Source organism: Cydia amplana, chromosome 23 (assembly GCF_948474715.1).
Source record: "Cydia amplana chromosome 23, ilCydAmpl1.1, whole genome shotgun sequence".
NCBI lineage: Eukaryota > Metazoa > Arthropoda > Insecta > Lepidoptera > Tortricidae > Cydia > Cydia amplana.
The window spans coordinates 8,231,537-8,257,420 of record NC_086091.1 but is presented as its reverse complement, the minus strand read 5'-3'; the positions used below and the strand labels follow the sequence as shown (position 1 = coordinate 8,257,420).

The 25,884-nt window shown below is 38.0% G+C and overlaps 1 protein-coding gene across 1 annotated transcript in view; it reads right to left on the bottom strand.

Annotated features, from left to right (window-relative positions):
• The window catches only part of LOC134658859 (MAP/microtubule affinity-regulating kinase 3-like), a 153,031-nt gene extending 142,590 nt beyond the window's left edge, over positions 1 to 10,441 (bottom strand). The window contains exon 1 of the mRNA XM_063514530.1: positions 10,209 to 10,441. The gene's annotated coding sequence lies outside the window, so the exon portion shown is untranslated. The remainder of the gene's footprint in view (positions 1 to 10,208) is intronic.
• Between the last annotated feature and the right edge of the window lie 15,443 nt (positions 10,442 to 25,884).

Genomic DNA, 25,884 nt, shown 5'->3' with positions numbered 1-25,884 from the left:
TCCAGCTCCATCATCAGACCCTGAGTCCTATCTTGTGTCAAAGATCTCGTTGAGAGTAATCAAACGAGCCCAAACACGAAGTGGTTTAGTTGCGTGGTTGACTGGTACCGGTGACCACCTTCCAGCTCCATCATCAGACCCTCAGTACTATCTTGTGTCAAAGATCTTGTTGAGACGAATCAAACGAGCCCAAACACGAAGTGGTTTAGTTGCGTGGTTGACTGGTACCGTTGACCACCTTCCAGCTCCATCATCAGACCCTGAGTTCTATCTTGTGTCAAAGATCTCGTTGAAAGGAATCAAACGAGCCCAAACACGAAGTGGTTTAGTTGCGTGGTTGACTGGTACCGTTGACCACCTTCCAGCTCCATCATCAGACCCTGAGTTATATCTTGTGTCAAAGATCTCGTTGAGAGGAATCAAACGAGCCCAAACACGAAGTGGTTTAGTTGCGTGGTTGACTGGTACCGTTGACCACCTTCCAGCTCCATCATCAGACTCCTATACTGTGGATGTGGACCTATATATGTATATTCTGAGATGTCATCAAAAACATTTGAATTCAGCCATTTTTTTCATTTAGTACCTATAAAATATCAGGTCATTACAAATATTTTTAATGCGGTCCGGTTGCATTACTATACTATATAAAACCAAATACACAGTAGTAGGATCAAAGTTTCTCAGTCGCCGTTTACACGCAGCGTCACGCACACAGTATAGCATTTTACACGGCGCCTGCCGCACACAACGATAAAAAACCTCGTCGACGCCGTTGTAAACGTGCGGAGCCGACCGACACACGTCCTACCTCTACAAGCTCTGCCGCGGCACTGAGCTCACGACCGCGCGTCATCGGTAATATTAGAGTCGTTTTCAAAAAATTGCCAAAAAATTATAGTAGAATTTCATAAACACTAATGTATACCAACAGTATAAGCAAACGCTGCAGATTGCTTGAGTATGAAAATTACTTCGATATTAAGTAGAATTTCGTAGGAATTGACACTTGTTTCGGAGAGAAAATTGAGTTTGTTTTTCTTCGATTTTCTCTTTCTAAAAGGTATTTAGGAAAAATGTCAAAAGTAATTCCTAAAGTACAGGGTATTAGTAATACAAAATAGCCAGCTTTACCAGAGTAAACTTCTCAACATTTACAAATACGAGCTGACAATTCAGTACTAGACGTGGTTTTTCGGAAACGACCATCAGAAAAAAAATCATTACTAATTTAATAAGTCCTTTTTCTAATATTTACAAAGTAATTCCTAAAGATAAGAAGACGCTTTTACTGGAACAAGTACTCATTATTTCTAATAATGAGCGTAAAGTACTGAATGTCATCGAGGAATATCATCAATTTTGCATTATTTCGACTTTCCTTGTGGGAGCGCTCTTAATGGTATTTTGCCTTTACCATGGTTGAGGATAACATCCTAGTAATTGTTCGTAAAAAGCATTAAATCTATAACAAATTGTATAATTATACTTGTTATCAGTTCACTTTTCACTACAAGTTCGTCGTTTTTAAAATACATATTTGCAATTACATTATACAATTAACGATTTACGTACATCATTATTAACTGTATTTAACAGTTGTATCCAATAATATATTACTTTAAGTCTGAAAATCCACAATAAATCTACGAAATAGCCATTTTCGTAGCAATTGTTTTCGACTCTAATTTAACGAGTCTATAACTTTAAAAACAAAACAGCCAATCCTTATTCATAAAAATTTGCAAACCACTTAAATTTTGCTCCTTTCTAAGAAACACAAATGTCAAAATGACGGATAAGGACAAACGATTATCAAGAGCTTGTTAGACTTGACAAGCGTTTATGTATAACGCCATAATTCGTCAACATGAAGGTGAAATATTGCCAATGCGGTACGTAAGTACAACAGCAAGGCTCAGTTGGTAAAGTTAATAACCTCTAACCGGCTCGGCTTCTAGACACATTAGAAGTACCCAAAGCATGTTTATGTTTACCAGAGCTATCAAGGGACGGTCGCGCAGGGTACAAATATTTGTCTTCCGCACTTTGTCCCGGTTACCGTTTTGGGACGTATCCAAACTCAGACGATCAATGTTCGGTTATGATAATCTGAGCCTTATAGATGACGCGCTGTCGGAATGACAATGGTTGTTTTCCGTCATATGGTTCGCGAATGATTTTCTAGTTGCCCTTGATAATGTTGTGTTTTTACACGACTGCCCCAAAAAAAGAGTGTATTGTTTTTGTTTTATATATTTATAAAGAGCCCACCACTTTGTCACAAAGCTTTTTTACACAGCTTAGACAGCGAGTCCTCCCCCTCTTTTTTAGTGTTATAGTTTGGTGCTAATTTTGGCCAGTCTCTCAAAAATATGTTGTAGATATTCGACAAATATATTAGAGCATCGTTATTATCTAGTAATATTCAGAGGCTCGTTTTAGATTTCTAAGTTCTAACTTACACAAAATCTGCTGGTATCATTTTATGTGAACATTATAGAGTAGTAAGTAACATGGCAATGATGGTTGCATTTTACTATATATCTATACCGTTAATAAGGCGACTGTCTCGTTCTGATTGCGAGCTCGCTGTATGTCTTATCCATATCTATAATTGATATAAAAGTAGCCACAATAGAAATTTGGGTCATACAAAAACGAATAGGTATGAATGAATTTTCCTCAAATTAACCGAATTGGGTGCTGTAAGCTCGCAATGAACAATATTCTGGGTAAGTGCATCGATAGCGTCCCTATCTCTTATCGCTATCAGATAAAACGGTGAATGCGCACTTGTTTGCCTTCGCTATTGTACAAACAGCTCTTAACTGACCTTTAGTATACCTTATTTCTTTGCAATAAGGTTTACAACAGTGTGGACGATGGTATGGGCATGGCCTCCGCGGTTGGTGTTACTCACCATCATACAAACTGTGCACTTTCTTGGCTCTCTGCCGACACGGGGTAAAGTAATTCCATTTGGGGAGGGCGTAGACCGTTAATAGCTGGTCAACCAAATCTTGTCAGTAAAAAAAGGCGCGAAATTCAAATTTTCTATGGGATGATATCCCTTCGCGCCTACATTTTTCAAATTTGCCGCCTTTTTCTCCTGTCAAGATCTGGTTGACCAAGTATATATTCGAACCTCCACTCTATCCACCCACCGATACTTAAGATGACCGACAGGCCCAAATATGCTCTTTTGACTGCCCAATCTTCGCCCATCCTTTCGAGGTGGCCAAGTCAGTGGAGACGATGTGCTTTGGTGCTTTGTGAATTATGAAGCACTTACTATGGCGTCAACTAGATTTTACCATGACTCTGAGAGGTCGACAATTTAATTTAATTGCAATTTATTCATAACACGTGTTATACTGTACAGGCGATAAGCCTTCATTATTACAGTACAATACGACATAAAGGTAAGGACTAAGGTCGTTTACCTTTGTGAGAGAGATTAATTCGGATAACACATCATTACTTTTTTACTTTTAATAATCTCTCAATATTAAAACCGAAACGCTATTATAAAAACAGCAGACGATGTTTACAGCAGAATTATTTACTCAGGTGAAGTGAAAAGGAAAAATAAATTGCAGTATACTGTAAGGTAAACATCTTCGAAATACGATTTTAAATGCAGCACTTTATCTACATCAAAGTAAATGTATGTATTTACCGCCTAATGATTCATTTTCCTGTGGTAAGGAAGTTAGGGTTTTCTTGCTTTGACTCACGCGACAGAATTATACACTTTTTGTTTTTGTAAACATTATACGGGTGCCACATTATTTTAAGAATGACCAAAATATTCTTACATTATGCAGATATAGGGGATACTTTAGTAAGTATTATGTGCCACACGATTAAGTAAGTATAGAATAAGAATAAGAATAAGAATAAGAATAATATTTATTAAAAGAAAAACCTTATTAATAATACATAATGTCCAGTGGCCCCCACACTAGGCTATGCCTGTCACGTGGTGGCCGGAATCGAAATTCGTAAAGTGAAGGTAAAGAACCAAGGACTAATCTAATAGAAGGTAATGAAAGTAATAGTTACAGAAATTAAGCAATTCAAAGAATAAGGAAAAAAAAAGGAAAGAAAAAATTGTGTCTGTGTGCGCGTGTGTGTGTGTGTGTGTGTGTGTGTGTGTGTGTGTGTGTGTGTGCGTGTAAGGCTACAAAGATAGTTAGCATGTAAGTTAGGTGATGACCTTCAACAGCATCTCAGTTTGATTGTAGTTAAGACTTTTTAACCAGTGCTTAATTACGAATTTTGCTTCAAGAGGGGACTTTTCAGATATGTTGCAGGACTTTGCCACTGTATTGTAAATAAACGGATGCAGGAAGTTAGGAAGACGCCTCGCGAAAGCGGTTTTTATGATGGGAGTAGGAATTTTAAAGATTCGATTACGGATTAGGGTAAGATATTCTGCCGAATTTATAGTTTTTTGATGCATGTGAGTTGCAACTCGTAAGATCAATAATTGCCTCACACTAAGAACATCCGCGTCTTTATAAAGGGTAATCGTCGGAAACCATCGAGGCTTTCCAAGCATGACCTTGAGCACAAACCTTTGGGCCCTTTCGAGAAGCAGTAGTGCAGAGCTAGTGGAACCACCCCACACGCCAATGCAGTATGATAGGACGGATTCGCATATTGAAGTGTATACAAGCTTAAGCAACTCCCTCGTAGCAGAATTTCGTAGTAGTTTCATAATGAATACTACCTTTCTGACTCTAGCAGACAGCACTTCGATGTGCTTTTTGAAATTAAGATTTTCATCAAGCGTAATACCCAGGTACTTTATGGTGGTACAATTACTAATCACATCGAAAACTCTACATGAGTGAATAGCTGGGTCGTCCTCCGCACTGCCACAAGAAAGCTTGAGATCTGGCCGTGAGCTGGGGGCAGAAGAGGCCGTTTTATGAAAGCATAAGTATTTTGTTTTTGAAATATTAAGTGAGAGCAGGTTGTCAGCGAGCCACTTTGTAATCACAGTCAAACCTGACTCCGCTACTGCAAAGCAACGTGCCCATGAGACATCGTGAAACAGCAGAGCAGTGTCGTCTGCATAGCAGATAATTTCTGCCTGACTGATGGGAAGAGAGATTAAGTCATTGAGGTAGATCAGAAATAGGGTGGGACCGAGGATGCTTCCCTGCGGTACACCGAAAGTTATCGGGGCTGAGTCACTGACTAAAGTGCCAAGTCTTACACATTGCTTCCGGTTTGTAAGGTAGCTTTTAAACCAGTTCCATGCGATACCGCGAATACCTAACAGTTCAAGCTTCCTAAGCAATATCGGGATTGAGACAGTGTCAAATGCCTTGGCCAAGTCTAGGAAGATTCCCACGCAGGATTCTCCTCTGTCAAGATAGGAAGAGACAAGGTTAACCAGTAAGGTGGCGGCTTGCTCAGAAGATCTCTTTTTCCGAAAGCCATATTGACTTTGGGAGAGTAGGTGTTCTGATTCAAGGAAATTGACTAGTTGATTATTAATTATTATTATTAATAGTATTACAGCCAACTTATAAAATTCTACGAATTACCTACTACTTTAAAAATATCTGTGAATTGGTGCAACAGTCTCTATTACGTAGGTACACCTAAACAGACATCTAAGATTCAGGTGCGATTATTGAACGTACAGTCAACTGCCGATACTTCTATTTATTCAAACTTCCATACAGGGCTCATACGTCTCTGACACATATCCAGAGCAGTCTCATCAGCCGCATCACTTAGCGGCAATAGATGTGGAGTAATTATATGAACGCGGCCATTAGCAATTCCATCCACGTACTGTACACAGAAGCACGCGACAAACCAAGGCACCGGTCGCTCTTGTGCCAGTTTGTCTGCCAACAAACGCCACTCTCATCGCTAGACTAGAACCAGCTAGTTTAGGAGCTAGGCGTCTGTAACAACTGTGCTTGATTGGAGATCTTGTATTAAGGCTGTGGAATAACACGGCCTTAGAAATATCTTGTATATACGTAGATCATACACGGATCTGTTTACCTCAAAATAGGCGGCAAATACAAATACTACGTTAGCTGGAGGAAGGAAACAGATGGTATATACATGGAAACAATTTTTATCCAGATGAATTGCACCGGATACGCTATCGATGCATATTGACATTTACTCGTAATCAACTCTGAATCGGATACAGGAATAACAGATTCTCGAAACTGAATGCATACACGTACCGGTTAATATATTATAACCTTTAAGTCTAAAAGGATAATGAAAAATCTTTTAATTTGCCGTTCTAAACATTTAGCAACTGACACGAAAAGTTTTCAATATTTTTCCGATCGGCGGCGAAAAAGTGCCTGACGATCCCGTGCATCCATTTTCATTGCTCTAGACTTCATTATTGGCTGGCAATGTACAAACCGCAGGTCGAAAACCCACCCGTATACTTCGTAATTGGCCAAAAACTAATTAGGTACATGAACGTACGTAGATTTGCTTGTAATAAGCGGTCTGCGGTAGGGCGTGCCTCCAATTACGCTGCTTTTGGAGTTCCCTGATCACAAAGCTTGAGACTTTGTTGGCATTTCGATTGCCCAAGTAGGAGTGGAATTGTAATTAGCGTTGCGAGTCGTCTTCTGTGAAACCCTTAGTTAAGTATAACAACTCTTATTAATTTCTTGATGTGGTTACCTGGTCTGGTTATAATATGTCAACCGTTACCTGTGCGAGCTGTGTCATCAGCGCCAAAGAGACAGTCGCGAGGCGCGAGAGAATGACACATTTTAATATAGGATAATATTTCGTTGTGGCTATATCATGTCTCTGGCTATCACCTAGGTATACAAGTATGTTACAACTAGACCATCTACTGTGTCATTATTTCAGTCATTTTTGTGGAAATATGGTAATACGTTCTGATAACTTTCCAAATATCCGACTGAAATACCGAAACCTGCATTCAATCTCACTTTGAAAGTGCTAGGTTTAACATATTTCAGTAAGGTCAACGCAGAACGGTCGAGTACCGACGGCAAATATTAAATATTTAACACGGCCAGTTGACCATGTTAAGGCTGCCCGACAACCTCAGGCGAGGACGGCGGTACGTAAAGGCGTAGATTTAATTACCCATTATATTTAATCTCAATAAGGTAGTGCATACAACTAATAGTAGTACATTTTTAAAAGCTTTGATCTGCCGCACACGTCAAAGAGACAAAAACGACAAGGGACCCACAGTAGTGAGTAGACCATCATTCGCATCGGTGTATTCAGCCGCAAAAAACGGTGCCTTCCCGGTGTTATACCATAAATCGTCTGCAATAGACGAAAGGGCCAACTATGATGATGATGATGTGTGTATATATAATAAATATTATTGCGTGTTTATGATATCATTGACCAATAAGTATTTGTACCAGCTTTTCGTAATTGAGTTTTAATAGAGTGGAACTATACAATGCTAATTATCTACCAAATCGTGATATCAAAAATTATATCTGCCGATAATATTTTATAATCAGTCACGTTTGAAATCTTGATAAGTAACGAAAATGTGCATATGTATATTAATATAAAAATAATATTCATTTGCACATTTTCGTTTCGTATTTAATAATGAATATTATTTGAATATTAATATACATTATTAATATTAAATAAGAAGTGACTAACAGAGAAGCGACTCATTAACATCAGGTATTTTTTTTTTGTATTTGATGCATTCACCAAAAACTTTATTCTATGTTAATAGATGCTACGAAGCCTTAAAAATACCTACTTATAAATCAAGTAGCTGAACCCATGACAAAAATAAGACAAAGAGCAAAGCAATACGAGACATTAATAAATTAATAATCGTTTGTTTTGCGTAAAAGCAGGCGTGTCTCACTCCGCGATTTCGTCGCTTTGCTACAGGTAGCTAAAAGTACATCCGTTCGGCCCCAATTTTGGGGAAAGCCATAAGCCGCGCGTGGCGCTGTCGCCACCTAGCGGCCATATCTGTGCTGATCGTAACAGACGCGTTTTGTTAGAGAGTGAGTCTTCTGTACTTAGTACTATTATTTATTCTGTGGTAAAAGTTACAAATGGTCGGTTTGATTACAAACGATCCCCGCCCCAACAACAGCAGGTGACATCACCTGTCCTTATCGTTATCAGTTATCGGCTCTTTCACACTCTTGCGATACGACACCTTCCATTTTGACACGATATGTGTTTTGAAATGATACGAACAAATAATCACGCCATTTTATAAATATTGAAATGTAAGTGTTTAAATTTAAGACGATTTCATACTTAAAGGTAACACTTTGAAGGATGTCAACAGAAAGAAATTTGAATTAATCTTTATTTAGAGACCGCCTAATTAAAAATCGACTTGAGAACGAGGATTAGATTTATCCGAAAGAATAACTGCCTACTTAAAAGTTATAATGCCTGCAACATACTTTAAAAAATATGCCCATTCACCAAAAAAGGTTATCATTAAAATGCAATATCAAAATCTGCAGTAGCGCATAATAAGCAAAAACTGAATATCCAAGGTAAAGGCCGCAAAGAGAACGGTAAACATTTAAAATGCAATTAAAAAATGTAATTACTACGCATCATTACTAAATCATTGCAGTTTAGAAATCGTATGCCGATTCTAAGGAAAACGAATAAAGGAAGAAAATCATTATAAACAAGCTAGAAGCGGCACTAGTATTTACCAATAAGCTTAATTCATCCGAAATGTTCAAATAGAGTAAACGCGAACGCAAACAGCGATTCAGCCTACATGTTTTCGCACAGAAAATGTAGTAAATCAACATTTTGGGTGTAAATATTAACCTTTCTCGGCTTGATTAGATAATTATGATCATACAAGGCGTATTACCAAGCTTCAACTCCCACACTTTCCTATTGCGTAAGCATAGAAAGCCATGACAGCTTTTACAGTCATATGGGTGTTATGCAGCTCATTACAATGTTAATCGAAAGCTTTGCACTTCTAGACAATGATGTGAAAGTGAATAGAGACTGATAACTTAATATCGCAAATGTTAACAAGAAAAAACCATCAGGTTATTGATTTACATTCTTGTACACCAAACTTACATAACTTGGTTGCGATATCGCAGAACATAAATTATATTATGCTGTCAATCTACCTTGACAGAATTGTAACTTATAGCTTAGTATTTAAATAACAAAATGGGGATATCGACTAACAAGTAATCGATATTGTAGAGGCAGGAACCCATTCGAATGTTAGCATGAGGCAGGACGGCCAGACTTATATACAAGAGAACAATACCGAATAGGCAATGCAAGTGAACCTGAATCCAACCTTGACAGTATAAAATGCTAGTTCGAATGGTACGACACAAGTTATGAACCTAAAGCGGTCACTGCGTACATTTAAATCAATTAGACTTATGTAAACATGTGATTGTGAACTGATACTGCATAGCCTAGCAACCACATTGACCTTCGATAGGCAAAGGTTGTATAGCCAGATAGCCACGAACAACTAGACTACACATTTTAATCTAAGTACTTATGGAAACAAAACGACGATAGATATAAAGTTGTACAGGTAATAAGGAAAGAAGGACTGAAACTAGCTGCTAGCATATATTAATGCTCCAACATTGTAATAGACTAATAGATGCTAGTATGTATAATACAGGAATACCATGACAGTTTTGAATGATTCACAGTTAGTTTCATTAGACTTATATCGACCGGAATATGGACCGGGATTACCTTTTGTAATTAGCTGGGAGCACGAAAACAATACAAAAGGTAATCACGGTCCATATTCCGGTCGATATAATGCTAGGACTACCATGACTAAAAATTTGAGGAAAAGTTGTGATATTTCGAAGTTTTTGGTCCGAGGTGGCCAAACAGCGATAAGTTCCAAACTTGCGCCGTCCGACAGCCGCCAAACCAGCTCAATTGTACTGTTGCAACGCCGGATATCAAGGTCCAGTTGCCGCGGTTTCACCCGGCCGAAAAGCCTTCCTCCGCAGCCGATCGAGCGAGACAACAGCCTCCGAAACAAACGAAATGTCCCCAAAAACTGTTAAACTTTAACAATGGATACAATTTTGCTAGACTTCAAATCCGTCCAAGTATGGGAAGTGAGTCAACACGCCTTCTGTCAACACGATGACCTAGCTTTAAAAGTTGTGCAAACTATAAACCAATCCTCATTTTACCGATACAGGTAAAGCTTTCCTCGCTTCTTAGCACAGTCACTGCGTATCCGAAGTTATTAACCGGAGCACCGAAGCGTACCACAACGGTATCTGGCAGGTGCACAAAGCACGTGCGACACTGGGCACTGATCTCGTCACTGCACTATCACCAGCACTTCTGCACCATCACAGCACTGAGGTTAAGTTACTATAGGACAGAGCAGCAACACGTCCGCGTACCACGACGGTTGGGGGAAGACTGGCGAGGCGCTGCGCTCGCGCCGCTCCGCCGGTTATCAGCTTGGAGGGACAAAGAGGGGTGTTGGATAGAAAAGACGCACGTGACGTCGCAGATAAGCGGCTGAAAATCGCGATTATTAATTATACTCGGTTTAAAATAAACTTCAAATCAAATACTACATTATGTGAATTCAAGAAAATACAGGCTGCTAAAAAAAACAACTGGCGGCAACACTGCATGACAAAAATTATGATGACCCGTATGTGTGGACTAAGGCACTTAGCTCCGGTAGCACCGGCCACATTTGAAGAACTGGTTATAATAACTCCAGCAGAGATCTACGAAATTTCCCTTGTAACATTTTAGCCAACTAAATTACAGTTACAGACGCTCTGATGAAACCATTTTCCAGGAAATATAGAACAATGCCAGTTTACCTCAATTAATGCACAACAATTCACGAAATTGGTAGCTTAATAGGTACCAGAACCATCGAAACGCGAATTCATTCGAAACTGTATTCATTGGACTCCAATCCAGTTTTATAGCAAGTTTTAAATATGAAACTTTAATATACAGATGAATTCCGGGCTAATAGGAAATTGAATAAAAGCGTCCACATTTAACGTTCACGATGTGAAAGTCTCCGCTAGATATAAGATAGGTAACACTCTCCACAAAAGGATGACAAAGACTAATAAAACTAGTGGCTCAGATGTTTTTTCCATTGAAAAATAGAGTATTTGTCACATAAGTCACATTGTCGTAATATTTAATGTCTAACTAATACTGATTTAGTTGTCCGCAGTCATTTTGCCTTAGCATATCCAATACGATATAGGTAGCTACTTACTCGTACCTAAAACTTCTAATATTGATTCTCATAATTCACTCACACTGGCTGGACCTAATAGAGAGAAAATATCAACGTTAGTTACAGACGTAAATCAACGCTGTATCGCATTGATGGCTCGATAAAATCGCATTAACACGTCATTGCGGAGTAGCAGGCCACTGCCACAAAAAGTCTCAAGCCAGAAAATCGTATTTTTATTGGAATTCCATGGCCGTATACGACTTTTTTGTTTTGGAATACTGTACAGTTGCGCGTGAGTCATCAGAGGCTGCGGCAGCGCGTAAAAACTCGTCATACTTCAAGCTACACGATTAATACTTTAGGCCAGTGACCAAAAAGTCTTAAAAGAAATTAAGCACAAGACTTCTTAGGATGTTTTTAGTTGGAATGACCGTAGACGTACCTTTTACAGCCGATCTCGGTTTCGCTTCATAACCACGTCAGTTAAAATCACAATGTTTATTTGACATGTCGGTATTATAATAACTAGTCTATCAAGTTGGTAAGTTAAGTTGATATAACCTGACGTTTGTTGTACGCCCTTTCATCAAAGTTACATCGTCCTTCAAGGCATCCAGTAGAATGTAGCGAAGGATACAATATTCTATTGTTTACTTAAGAACCTAAAATAAATACTCAAACCGTTACAGTTTGTCGCCTAACGGTCAGATAAAGGTAAAGTCTATTATTTTCCCATGTCTATCAAATTAAATCTGACATTTTGTGTTCTGCAAAAACCTGCATAGAATTACAAGGTTCAAGAGTTCCCTAAGATACGTAGCGCACCAACTCACCCGCATTGTATGATACCTAATACAAAATCAAATTTAACCCCTAACTTATAAAGCTCACATTTCCCCATCGGTGTTATAATGAGTTATAACGATTCTGCCGTCTGGTAAAAACGCAGTTTATACTACAAGTGGGTTCTCCCGTCAGGTGTCCGGCGGTTTTTTAACACGCGTTATGTAAATTGTATGAACCCATGCGTTATGGCAGGGGTTAGCGGTGCGTTAACAATGGCCCATTACATGCTTTAACTGCAGTTTCTCTTTACGGAATAAATTATATAAGGGCAGGAACGATGAACTTTACCTATTAAGTGGAGTTTTATGATGGACTATTTAAGTTATTTTGCATAGAAAACTCGTTTGTAGTTTCGCAAATTTGAAGCGCGTCGCGCGCGAAGATTTAATCGCAGTGAATACAGATGAGTTTATATGTTGAGCTTTAAATTTTTCTAGATATTATAATTCCACCCAGTTTGATACTTCAAGTTTATAGGTATTTTATAAAGCCGATCGATACGAGAACTTTACCGGTAATTCTAATACAAAACATAAGTTTTTACTTACACATACGTATACATCGATCTTCGGTTTTTGATTTTTTTTCATTTTTATGTTGAAATAATTAGAATGTAGACAAAAATATGGCTAATGTTAAACTCTATATAAAAGGAGAAATAATCTTTGCCACAAAATATGTCAGTGTACCAGCGAAAATTAACGGATACATTGTACAATTAGCGGGGCTAATAACCCGGCCAGCCCAATGTGCAATTAGTTCTCATTTGCAACGGACGCTCGCTCTAATACCGTGCTCCACGACTTTAGCGCAACGCTCGACTTGCCTTTGTGAATTTTAAAATGCTCTCATAATTGATATGTGCGTAATCTAAATGTCAATTTTTCTGTATGGAGAGTGGATACTGAATGAACTGGTTAGGAATATATGAGGATGTGACATACTGATGACCTGCTGATAATGAAGTTGAGCTACATTTTGTTTGTTGTATATGGTGATAGTCTTATTCCTAACTAGAGACTCGCTCCGGCTTCGCACGGGTAGTTCAACGAATTTACACAAAACCTTCCTCAAGAATCACTCTATTAATAGGTGAAAACCGCATGAAAATCCGTACAGTAGTTATTGAGTTTATCGCGAACATACAGACAGACAGACGCGGCAGGGGACTTTGTTTTATGATATGTACCTATTGATTGATATTGATGAAACTATGAAAAATCATTATAACTCTAAATTGCACAGCACTTTTATCAAAAAAATCTCACCCAAAATACTAATCCTAAGGTACATGCGAAACAAAGTCCTACCTACACGAAATTCCAAACCGATTAAGACAAGTGCCCGCAGGCTAACAGTCATGTTATCCGGGTCCGATGCCAATTCAAGCATTATAGCCCTGATGGCCATGCGGGTTTGCCAGGCTATATTCGCTTTTACTAGCTCGACTGAGGGCTCGAGACTAGTTTAATTTGACCTCATGTCACCAAACGCGTTCCTAGTAAAAAAATCCACAGGACAAAAATATACCGATACATGTAATAAAAAAAAGTACAGAATGTTATGTGAAATTGCTTGATGGGACAACAAGACACATCGAATATGACCAATATTCCATGACAACGATATTGAAGTGATCGTGGCGTCTAAAATAGGGTCACAACACAACAAGAATTATTAATACAATTTAGAGCTATGTCCAGCAGATAGAGAAGCAGACATAGCAATATCTTCCCTATAACTTCACGTCATTGGAGCGAAGACTTAGGTTCGGTTACATCAATGAGTAATGCAACTACTAGACTTTTCAGAATACGGACGGTTTTGTGCAAATGACCCTCATCATAAAATTGTCCGTGAAGTTGCGCATAAGCTTTATTATTAATACATACCTACGTCAGGCGTGGCTCACTCCGCGATTTCGTCGCTTTACTACAGGTAGCTAAAAGTACCTACATCCGTTCCACACCAATTTTGGTGGCTAGCCATAAGCCGCGCGTGGCGCTGTCGCCACCTAGCGGCCATATCTGTCCTGATCGTGACTGACGCGTTTTGTTAGAGACTCTTCTGTACCTAGTACTATTATTTATTCTGTGCCTACGTAAAGTCAGCCTTCGCCTACGATCCAGCCAAATGGCACGAGTTGGCTGGCGAGGGTTCAAAGGCAGCCAAGGTGGTGTTAGTTATTGAAGCGCTTCGCCGAATGATCGATAATTCTGAATATTTTAGCAATCAACGGTACTTTGTGATTGACGATTAGGTACTAGGTAAGATATTTAACAGAATTAATTGGATAAAGGGGAAATGATCCCGAAACTAATGATAAGCGATGAAATTAATATCTCTATGAAAATCTTAAGAGCTCATACGCACACGGTCAGCAACCGCGGCATCGTGCATCCGTCGGGCTGCACTATAGAACCGCGCTGCAGCCGCAACGAGCGGACAAGTGAGCAAGATCGTAGTTGCATTCAAAAATCGAAGTTGTGGCTTGTCTGCCCAGCGCACCGCCAGTTTAAACGCAAGTGAACATGAGCCCAGTAACCTTACGCTATATTTAATATTCGCTACAAGAGCATACAACAATACAAGTTTAAACACAGTGTACCAGCAATTTGATTGACAGCAAAGCCTAAAGCCCGTAAGTCCATAACGTCAAAGTCAAGCTTAATATCCGCTTACGGCCGAAGCTTTTAGTGGAGCCGCGGCGAATTTCAATCCACTTCACCGGCTTACCCTAACTGGTGCTAGGTTTCAGCTATGTGTCTTGGAGTTATTTACGTTAAGGGGTCCACTGATTAACAGTTGACAGTTCCGAACAGTTGTTGCTGTCAGTTGACAGGCCGATATCGTCCGGCGGACTGATAATCAGTGGGCCCCTTTAGCCTTTTTCCAAGTTTTGTTATATTTCCTTGTGATTGTGTTTTGTTTTCTTGACAAAGGACAAGGATAAACTTTGTGACATTTTGTCGTGCCTATACGATTTAGATGAAGGCACAAAGGCAATTTGACCCGCGTTAAAGGGCAGAGGATAGTTTTTACCCTGAAAAACGTTCCCTTAGGCCCTTAGGGGGTTCATGTAGGCTAAAAGTTTCGTCTCTTTATTATTACAATATGTTTGATGAATTCTACACGGAACCAATTATGTACTGAAAGCTATAGATTTTTTTTTGCAGGGGGGTCACTTAACTTTACAGCTTACTGTACCTATTATTCATTTGTAAGTTTGTAACGAATGCATTAATAGACAACCACCCACTCAGGTGAGTGGTCTGTCTGTGAATAAATATATTAAACATATAGTCGCTCATGGACGTAACGTTAATTCCCATTAAACTTTTTGGCAAAAACCGGATAAAAAGATTGCCCTTTCCTAATTGCATTGGCGCCGATTTCAAGTTGGTAAAAATGTACCTTAAACGGGAGAGGTAACATTGCCAAGAGTGTGATTGCAAGAGTATCTCTAAGCTTGCCAAATGCACTGCTTTACAAAACTGTTTACTTACTTGAATTTTGTACAAAACTGACATGTATGAAAACTAAAATATTTGTGCAAGTCCTGTTTTCCTGTTGACGATAATGTGACAATGACAAGAAATATTGTTCGTAACGTCAAATCGTTAACCCGTATTTTTACGCAGAGAACAAGGCATTATGCCTTGCACGCTTTAAAAATACTTCTATTTTACACTAAGCCTGATCTAATATAACTTATACAAAAAGCAGGTACGCATTGTTTCAAATCTGTGTGTTCAAAATGTTTCAAATGTATCAACATTTATACCTCTTAGAACTAAGCCGTAAATTTTCAATAATGAATAAATCTACACTCCTACGCTACAATTAACAGTCAAGGCTCTACATTATACATGAGAATCAACTGTTACGCCTTCAAACCCACCCCTACGGCATTAGACATAAGAACCATTAAGCACAGTACGTATTGCTCCGTTAACAAAATGTCGTAAGTAACGGTATTTTCATAAGAAGCATTTACGTTTAGGTTCTAAGACGCGGTTCGTTGAACTTGTAGGATCGCAAAAAGTGAACTCGACACCCGACAATTGTCGATAATCGTTTAATGGGGGCATCGCGAAGCTTTTCCTGTCGCCCAGGGCTAAAAGGGCTTATGTTAGTACGACTTGTATAGGGTAAAGTGCTTTAAGGATAATTACTGTAGCGTATTTATAGAACGACGCGTCGTTTGGTGAAACTAGAATCGTAAATTGTCATTAGCAGGTGTTATTTGCAGCTATCTTCCGGATGGGAGTTCTGAAGTGATGTTAAGATTCCTTCGTTGCATGTTCGCAGCTGCAATTTTCGCTAATACAATATCCAAAAAGAGGATATAAGAACAATGTTATCTCTATTTAGAAGTCATTTTGATGTCAAAACGTACCTTCAAATTGGCCTCCAGGCTACGAAAGTTAATTGCGTCGAAATACTTTAACAGAAAGGTACTTTAGATAGCTCCTACAAATAGCTCCTGAAACTCACTCTGTAATCTGTATACGTAGGTATTTTAAAACTTTTTAGCACAAAAACAATATAACACTAATTAGATATAACGAGTAATTATAACAAATAATTGACGCCCGACAAATTTCGCTAACACGGATATGATGTCATTTAATTATGTTACGAACATTACACTGGAGCACGTGTCACGTTACAATTACACAATACGTGTCTGTATCATAATTATAATTCTAATTATTGTTAGCAATTTCCTTAGGAATTGCTTTTAATCCAGTCTAGCAGCATAAGCTAGTATATACCTTACTACATAACTGGCTCTATATTTTAGAACGACTTATCTTTATATACAAGAAAAACTTTCTTCTTTATTTTTGTTGAAATACCCGTTTATCATTAACCGTGCACTCATTTATTGCAACAAAACGATAGGTTTTCAAAAAGCACCCCGCCCTTAAACAAACATCGAGTACTCAGTACTATATTAGTGTAACTCTTCAAAGAGTGATAATCTTAAATTAGTTTCTAATTCATAATTAATTAACACATTATTATTATATGACAACAAACCTGTTCGTCCACAACCAGTGGCTGAAGTACTTGTAGCGCCACCTGACGGCGAGTAGCGAGACTAGCTCGCCGCGCGGGGCGCCACTAAGTAAGCATTTAGTTGTAACATGAACTTGTTATTAATATGTAAATAATAAATATAATATTATTTAACATTTCTTAAACACCAGTAGAATACGTTTAAGAACCATTAAAATGTGGTATACATATAGGAGGAATTTTATTTTTAGTTCTGCTATTCGCTCACAGATGGCGTTAGTAGTACTCATGTGCTTCATATATAACTTGTTACGTTAATAAGCTTTTTTTACTGAGTATGTGAATTGTTAATGTAATATTTATTTCATCATCATTGGCCTTCGAGTCTATTACAGACTATACAAGCAGTGTCAGGTAGAGCGACAACGTTTTTCGTGGCTGTGTAAGCCAATACGGGAGCGGCAAACACGACCACAGGCCTGGCAGGTGTAATGTGCCCGTGGAGAACAAGTGTCGGGCTGATGACGCTTGGCTCGCTTACTTGCGAGTGTCTTAAACCAAGCGTCGTCATGAATTTTACGCCCGTCAAATACTAGTTTGCGCCACTCGACTCTGTGCTCGGCAAGTTCCTCCCATTTGTGAACCGGGATGTGGAAGGCGTGCATGTCTCGCTTGGCGCAATCTTTATGTCGTAGCATTGGCCGACCGACGCTTCTCTTGGCATCCGCTATGGCACCAAGCATTACACGCCGCGGTAAACGAGCAGGTTGCATTCGATGCACATGCCCCAGCCAACGCAAGCGTCTCTGCTTTAGCAGCGCAAAGAGGCTGGGCAGCTGAGCAATCTCAAGCACCCTCTCATTTGTGACCCTATCCTTCCAGTGTATGCCCAAAATGTTCCGGATGCAGCGCATGTGAAAAGCGTTAAGACGACGTTCGTGCTTGGCATACGAAGTCCAGGTCTCAGCTCCATACAAGAGTATGCTCAGGATGCACGTTTGATAAACAACCATCTTGGTTTTCTTGGTAAGATGTTTATTTTGCCATACTCTTGTACTCAGCTTCCCGAACATCGTCGCCGCCTACATTGCAATATAAATACATATGTTACAAATCACGTGTCAGTCCAAAGTCGTCACTGTATCGTCAGTCAACAAGTAGCGTTCATTTGCTTTAGAAGTAAATTAAGCAAATAAAGCTACATGTTGTCTTTATCTACAATCTACAATAGTAGCATTATTACAAGATTAAAAATGATAATTATAATTAGATATACGTATTACGTTTAAGAGAATAGACCAAATTATCAGTTTACCATTGATTAAAAATATTTTTTGTCTATAATTGGTAGAATCGTACAGATAAGAAAAACAATCAATTGAAATACCTACATAGAAAATGTATAAACATATGTATTTGGTAAATAAAAGTAGTTAAAAGACTTCCAAAAGAATAAGTACTAGGTAAGTAACATCAACTAAAAGTGAATTTTAGATAGATCCTCTTGCTTAATTACAGTAACTTATCAATTGGACAAGATAAACAAAATGTAAAGTTTACCACCACTTATCGCTATCGATGTACATGATACGATACACATATAGACACAACCTATCTAATAACATTTCCACTGCAGTCAAGTAACCGTCGACATATCCACATCGGAAGCATTATCATTCGAGAAGCATTCACTAAACATGAGCTCATCCCCAGTATGATTGACCTTAAGATTGGTAAAGACTACGTTTCATCGGAGACATGAATAGGTATTGTTGAAGCTATGTACTTCACGTTGTGAGCTGACACTTCCCATTGCTGGCGTCGGATCGACAAATCTGTTTAGCTGGCGTCTAGTGACACAATAAGAGGAATCCGAGTGCCTACTCACGTCATTATATCCACGTTTAACATGATAAGGCAGAGTGCACTCTCAATGATATATGTGCGGTATATTTCGTATTTTACTCAGCGGTATCATGGCCGCGTTTTTGTCACTTGTCATATCATGCGTCACTTTCGCACGTACGTACTTGTTAGAACGTGACAGGTATGGTGACAAATTATAGACAGCCGTCTTATATGTAGCAAAGTGGTCGGTAAATGAAATGAAATGCTACTATAAACTACACTTGCTACCTTTATTTACGTTGTAAATCTGTTGTTGCGGTATTTGTTTTCTTTTGTGGTGCAGTAAAATATATTTACTTACAATCACAATTGTCATAGCTAACATTTGATATGAAAATCTAGAAGGAATTCGTTTTAGAAATTTCATCTTACATTCCTACATGTTTGGTTGGAAAATTTCAATATCACAACTTGATATTTGGCGTGTTGTGGTTTTACCGTGCAGCAGATGAAATATATGGTAGTGACATGCATAGCTCGCGTGGATACGAGTAGGTACATACATAGGTATTTCTAGCTGCGTTGCGTACCTATGTTGAACGTCCCCATTTATCTTGCAGCAGAGTAGGTTAAACATAAATCTCTCGAGTTTTCCTATTTGGTATGGTTTATTAATTACACTTTCTATAAATGAATACAGCACCGATCAATTATACACCAGTTTTTGCATTTATTCTATGTCTAGTACCTATTTGAAAAAGGTTATCGGATTTGTATAGCGTAAATCTTAGAAATTGTTTGAACAACAAAATTATCGAGCGGTATACTTTTTACGAAAGACACAAATGTGGTTATAATATTAGTCCTGTAGTAGCACTCATAATGATTGATTACCTATATCTAAATAGGTTATACCTAAGTGTTATCACTTAGAAAGCACCAGACATCACAATAGAACCGGTCCTAATCAAGGAGATTTGCGGCATTTTACTTTTCACAAGACCACTTTCTATTAGATCGTGGACAATAAAAAGTAAAAACTAACCGGACAGAAGAAATGGCCTGACAAGTTAATAGCCGAATAAGATACATTTAAAACAGTTTCCGGTAATCATTTCCATGGTATCGATCAGTTTTAGACGTAAGCGCGCTCCATTATGCAGATTATTATTATCAGTATCTTGGTCAATAGATGTAAAAGAAGTTCAAAATTGACCCAACGAAGACCTTTCTGCCACCGATTAATGTCATAATGCAGTATGCTTAAAATGAGCCTTTATCTAACTCTCAGTTACAATGCTGATATGATCGGCTAGCATGACTTACGATTTCTCGTGTGACTCCATACATCTAGTGGAACTTTATGTATCAATCAAGTCGCGCGCGAGAACGTAAGTCATGCTAGCCAGTCTGATTAGCACTTCAGCGAATCAACCACAACTCTTAAAAAATACAAGGTAATCGATCAAAGAACATAAGTACAATAAGACGGGGAACAACAACATTTGGAAATTATTCATTAACATTATTTCAATCTCTTATCAGTTCCATGCAGGAAATATACACCATACCTACGTGGTGATCTTCATAAGAAAATGTATTCAAATACATAAAACAGAGTTTAACACCCATAACACAGACGTGTTAAACAAATACGGCTATAAACAGTTTCACTATCATGCTCGCGTTTACTCTCGCATATCGCCGTGGGCACTGATACCGCTGATAATGATAGCCGATAACCGTATTTAAATATACGTATTTATTTCCAATATTGGTACGAAGCCCGGAAAATAACATGTGTATTTCGGCGTGTGACAGACACACCTCTTTTATTTTGAATCTATGTACTTCGACGTCCGTGTTTTTATTTTCTGACATACATGTGGCGATTATGTTGTGTCTAATATCTGTTTCCTAAAAAAATGTATACAATTTTCATTTGTAAAATGTTAGTTCTGGTTTAACTGTTTTGTTGCCACTGGTAAAACACGGATGCCTATCTGAAATGAAATTAGAACGTATAATGATATCCTATGCATTATTAAACATTGAGCATACAAATACATTGTAGCCCAAACCAATTCAAACGTAACGTATCAGTTAATTTCATTGCATGGCACCTACAGAAATAATCCTACTACAGACAAATATTATTTTACAAATTTTGCATACACGTTAACGCATGTAAATTTCAATACAAGCAACAACCAACCCAATGTAGTGTATAATTATTTTCCATTGTATTTTCACGGAAACGTACGAACGTGTCTTGCTATTTCAGTCAGTCTCGATACAAAAACTGAGGTTGACTGTAGTAGCATGACAAATACTAAAGGTTTCCGAGAAATACGATGGAAAACAATTACGCACTACATCTGTAGCAAGCTTAACTTTAGAACAGACGTGCAGACTTTTAACTCTATGTTAGATTCCGGAATGATGATTAAGCAAAAACTAGGCATGAAAGTTGGTCAGACCAACAACTAGTCGACCACAGGTCTCCTATGACCTCACGATGGACTGACCGCACTTTCACAGCAAACAATGAATCAATATGTGCGATATTTAGCACCATATAAATTACCTGCACTTTTACCAAATTGAATGGGAAAGAACAATGTAAGGATCGTAAATAAAATCCGTTTGCAGTAAAACTACTAATAGAAATACGGTGTAAGGCCATAGGTTATCATGTGCTTGTTTTCCGCTTTCATTATGTAATATATTCTAGACAGATTTATTACCAACACATGTTATTGATGTGTTTTTGATTCATAAATAACCTACAGGAATATCCTTAAACTAATATGTGCGTAGAATCTGGCCAGTGAAGAAGACGTCTGGTCAACTTGAAGAAAATATAGAAGAAAATACTCATACTTGAGGAGCACAAAAATACTTCCATATTTATTTCTGTGCCTACGAAAAATCTGTTATTTTTGATTAATTTTCTCATTCCATCCACCTTTGTCACACTCGTTGTTAAACATAAGGTCATCTCTTTCGCTTTCGGTGTGCGGGAGCTCGTTAGCACGTGCACATTTCTCGCTTGTCCAGCCGCGACTAAAGGCAACTTGTCCAATTTGTCACAAGGTAAGCGCTTCAATTTTGGAACGCCTATAATGGTATGGTGAAACTACATACCTAGTAGACTTCTTAAGCGAGAGTTTTTTTAGCTAATGTAGCCAGTACAGCTCAAAGCTTTGTCAACACGTTTTACAAGGAATAATTGTTGACCTAAAGCGAAAGTGATGCATTATTGGCAGGCAAATAACCACACAAAACACAATCACTAAACATGTGTGTTATGCAAGCGAAGGCGTGAACCGACAAAACCTTCCTGTTTCGGCGATGACACTCGTATGATTCACACAGTCACACATAAGTAGGTACTTAGTAAGTACCTACTTAGTAATAGCACACAATAGACTATATGCAAATGAAGAGTAATGTGCAGGTATAACTATGACCCCAGTCATACAGACGGAAAGATGTCACTACTGTTGAAAGCGAAGGACACCGGTATTTGCAAATTCTTACTTTAAAACACCTTCAATATTTTTATACAATATCGATAAGCAGTGTTATTTAAAGAATTAAGGTCGTGTAACTCTCCGTTTGATATCATAAAATAAATGGATTTTCTGTTTGTATAAACCTGTGTGATTAAAAGCCTTAGTAAAATGCATGTTTTGTCCATAGAAACTACTCCCGTTTTCCTGAATATTTTTGACCCAAGCGTATATTATATACGGATTCCAGGCTGAATAAGCTTAAGTTATCCATTAACATACGATGGCCATTAACCAGTTTATTGAGGTTGTTAAAAACCTATATGTATCAACGTTAACTCATAGAAGATCGCTCTCTAAGTCTCTATCTAACGTGTTATTAAAATACCAAACACAAACGTTCTAAATGGGTTTTGCTCGATAACATTCGTCATATAAATACTTATACTCTAACTCTCGTCATATAACTCTCAAATGTGTGACGATAACCGTTTTTTGCATCAAGCCCTACGCATACGTATTTTTATGACCTATTAAAGTACCAATAAGTTTCTATCTCTATCTCTTCCGCACCATAAGCATTCAGCGAAACGGCAAAGACGTAAACAAACCAATTTAGTATTATTACAGCATAGTCACGTACTTTAGTAGGTCGAGTGTGGTCCGATTAACCATTATACGGTTGATCGTTGCTTTCATTCATTTAAGTTGAAAAACTAGGAGTTTTAATAGTAATATCAGCGAAAATTTTGCCGATTTGTTTACAATGTTTACATCATTGGTTTTCACCTCTCTCCAACATAGTTAAAAAAACAAATCAAGATGGCGGCTATCGCTATTCTCCTTCAAGTCGAAGGTTCGAATTCGAAGGTATTTGATAACCATCTCTATTATTAAACATCAAAACATTTTGACACCCACTTTTATAAGGCAATGTATGGAAGCGAGAAAGTGAGCTATTTAATAAAAAAACTAACAAGTTTCGTAGTAAGCGCTAAATCAAATACCTCACAAAAAACTGATATAATTACATCACAGAACTAGTGTTGTGAATGACGCTCATTTCGAGGCTTAAAGACTCGAACCTTTAAGACTCTCGAGGCTTAACGCCTCAAAGGCGATGATTTCTTAAATCCATACGTGTAAAATAAATAAATACAATTCTCAAATACAGTCGAGTCTTCAAGACTTACGAGTCTTGAGGGCTCGAGACTTTAAGCCTAAAAATAAGCGTTATTCACAACACTGCACAGAACGCTACAACAGACTGGTCACATCGCGTGACAGGCGTACACGTCCAATTAAATGTAAGTATAACCAAGTAGGTATAACGAAATACCCGGCACCGAATAAAAATAGGTCCGAGCACGTGCGTCCGCTAATAGTCCGCGTTCAAAGAACCGCATACGTTTGTTTACTGAACCCGGTGAATGAGTTCGAGGGTTGTGTAACTGCAGTACCTACGAGAAACGGTAAGGTATAGTAGGTAAATACTGTTAACTGACATTTTAAAAACCTTACTGCAAAGGACGATCAATGACGTTAAAAGTTTTGGTTTTAGTATATTATGCATGTACAGTCGATTTTAAACCGTGAATATATTATACCGTGTAAATGACTGTTTTAAAATGAATATAGAAAAATCATTGGTATAGTATCTCTGTCTATAGAAGCCCTTGTTGAACTGCGCAAGAAAAGTTCGCGATGCAAAGTTTTAAGCATTTCAATAAATACTCTAATCAATTCCAATGATACATTTTACTTTTTATAACGGAATAAGGTAGGTACAAGCCTCTCGTAATATACCTATGAATAGGGCATTAAAGCCAATCTATTCTACTTTTGTTCTGTGATACTCAACTCACATACCTACTGATATTCAAAGTTCAACAACTCATTTAGACCACTGTTCGAACTTCCGCATGTGCGTAGTTTCCACAATAACCAGGTCAAAACTGGACAACTGTTACTACGCGAATCAAGACCTTGTGTTCTTCTTCCCAAGGCCCGAATTCCATTGAAAAAGTCCAGAAAAAAGGGCACAAATGTTTGCAAGAACTATACAATAGCATTAAATCATGGCGAACTTTGATAGGTACGTTTTTTTAGCAAATCAGACGGCATATATATTGTTTACTTGCCTTATCGCATTTTTTGTGGTTTATCTCCGTTTCTCTCGCACTTATACATATCAGCTTAATGAAAACGAGATGTTAAAATAAACGGAAGTATCATAGTGCGTTTTGAAATAGAAGATGTGGAAGTGTGAGGAAATAGGCAGTAAATCATGACAATTAAAATGGTTTACGACTGAAACGATAAAGGAGTTTATACATAGTCCGTGATGGACTGAGAGGCTTCTGGGATTACGTGTATATTGCATTAAATGTGATTAAGTACTTACTCGGAAGGTAATGCGCAGAATTTGAACAGTTAATATAAGCCGATACCTAAGTCATACGCACAATAAGATTTACATACATAACTAAAATTTGGGAATTCCAAATCAGATTCTTATCCAAATCATGAAGTAAAAAAAATCAGTTTGGTGTGATCACTGTGCAGACATTAGTTTGATAAAAAGTACTCAAAATATAGTAAGTATAGATGGTCAACCAAATCTTGTCAGTAGAAAAAGGCGCGAAATTCAAATTTTCTATGGGAAAATATCCCTTCGTGCCTACATTTTTCAAATTTGCCGCCTTTTTCTACTGTCAAGATCTGGTTGACCAAGTATAATTAATAATTATATTTTCATTTTGAAGTCCGACCAGTGATAAGACCAAACAACTAATCTCGTATCCAAAGTAAACGTTCGTGTATTCATAATGTGTTTTCAATTTAATTTATAAATATGTTCGATTCAAACTGCCATCAGTTTAGTTTAAACCTCTATTTCTGTAAATGTTATGTACACTACTACTAAGTATGAGTGTAAATTTCTTACACATTTCAGCTTCTAAGAGCACCGCAAGACATGCAAAAAGAAAGCCCCATTTAGGTTGCATCCAGCTTTCCGGGACGCGTGTTAAGTTAACCCACTTCCTTAAAACGCGGGTTTACTGAAACCGTGTCTGTAGTTCTGTACCGTGTTATCGTGAACGTTACGAACATGTAGGCAAGGTGCCAGTGAACATAAACCACTACGATAAAAAAAACTAGGATTTAGGAATGCAATTTTAGATTACATGCATGAGGTTCCTGCATTTGAAATGTGTGTTTAGCTGTGTGTGTGACATGGACAACGAAATCTATTACATCGCTTGTGTGAAATATTTGACAGTTCAGTATGAAATGCCGCCGCTGCCATATCTGATTTTGGGTGATGCATCCCTAAGAAGAAGGATGCAAGGATTATGTCAAATGAAATCTTACGACATTGCCTTACCTTACCTATCCAGACAT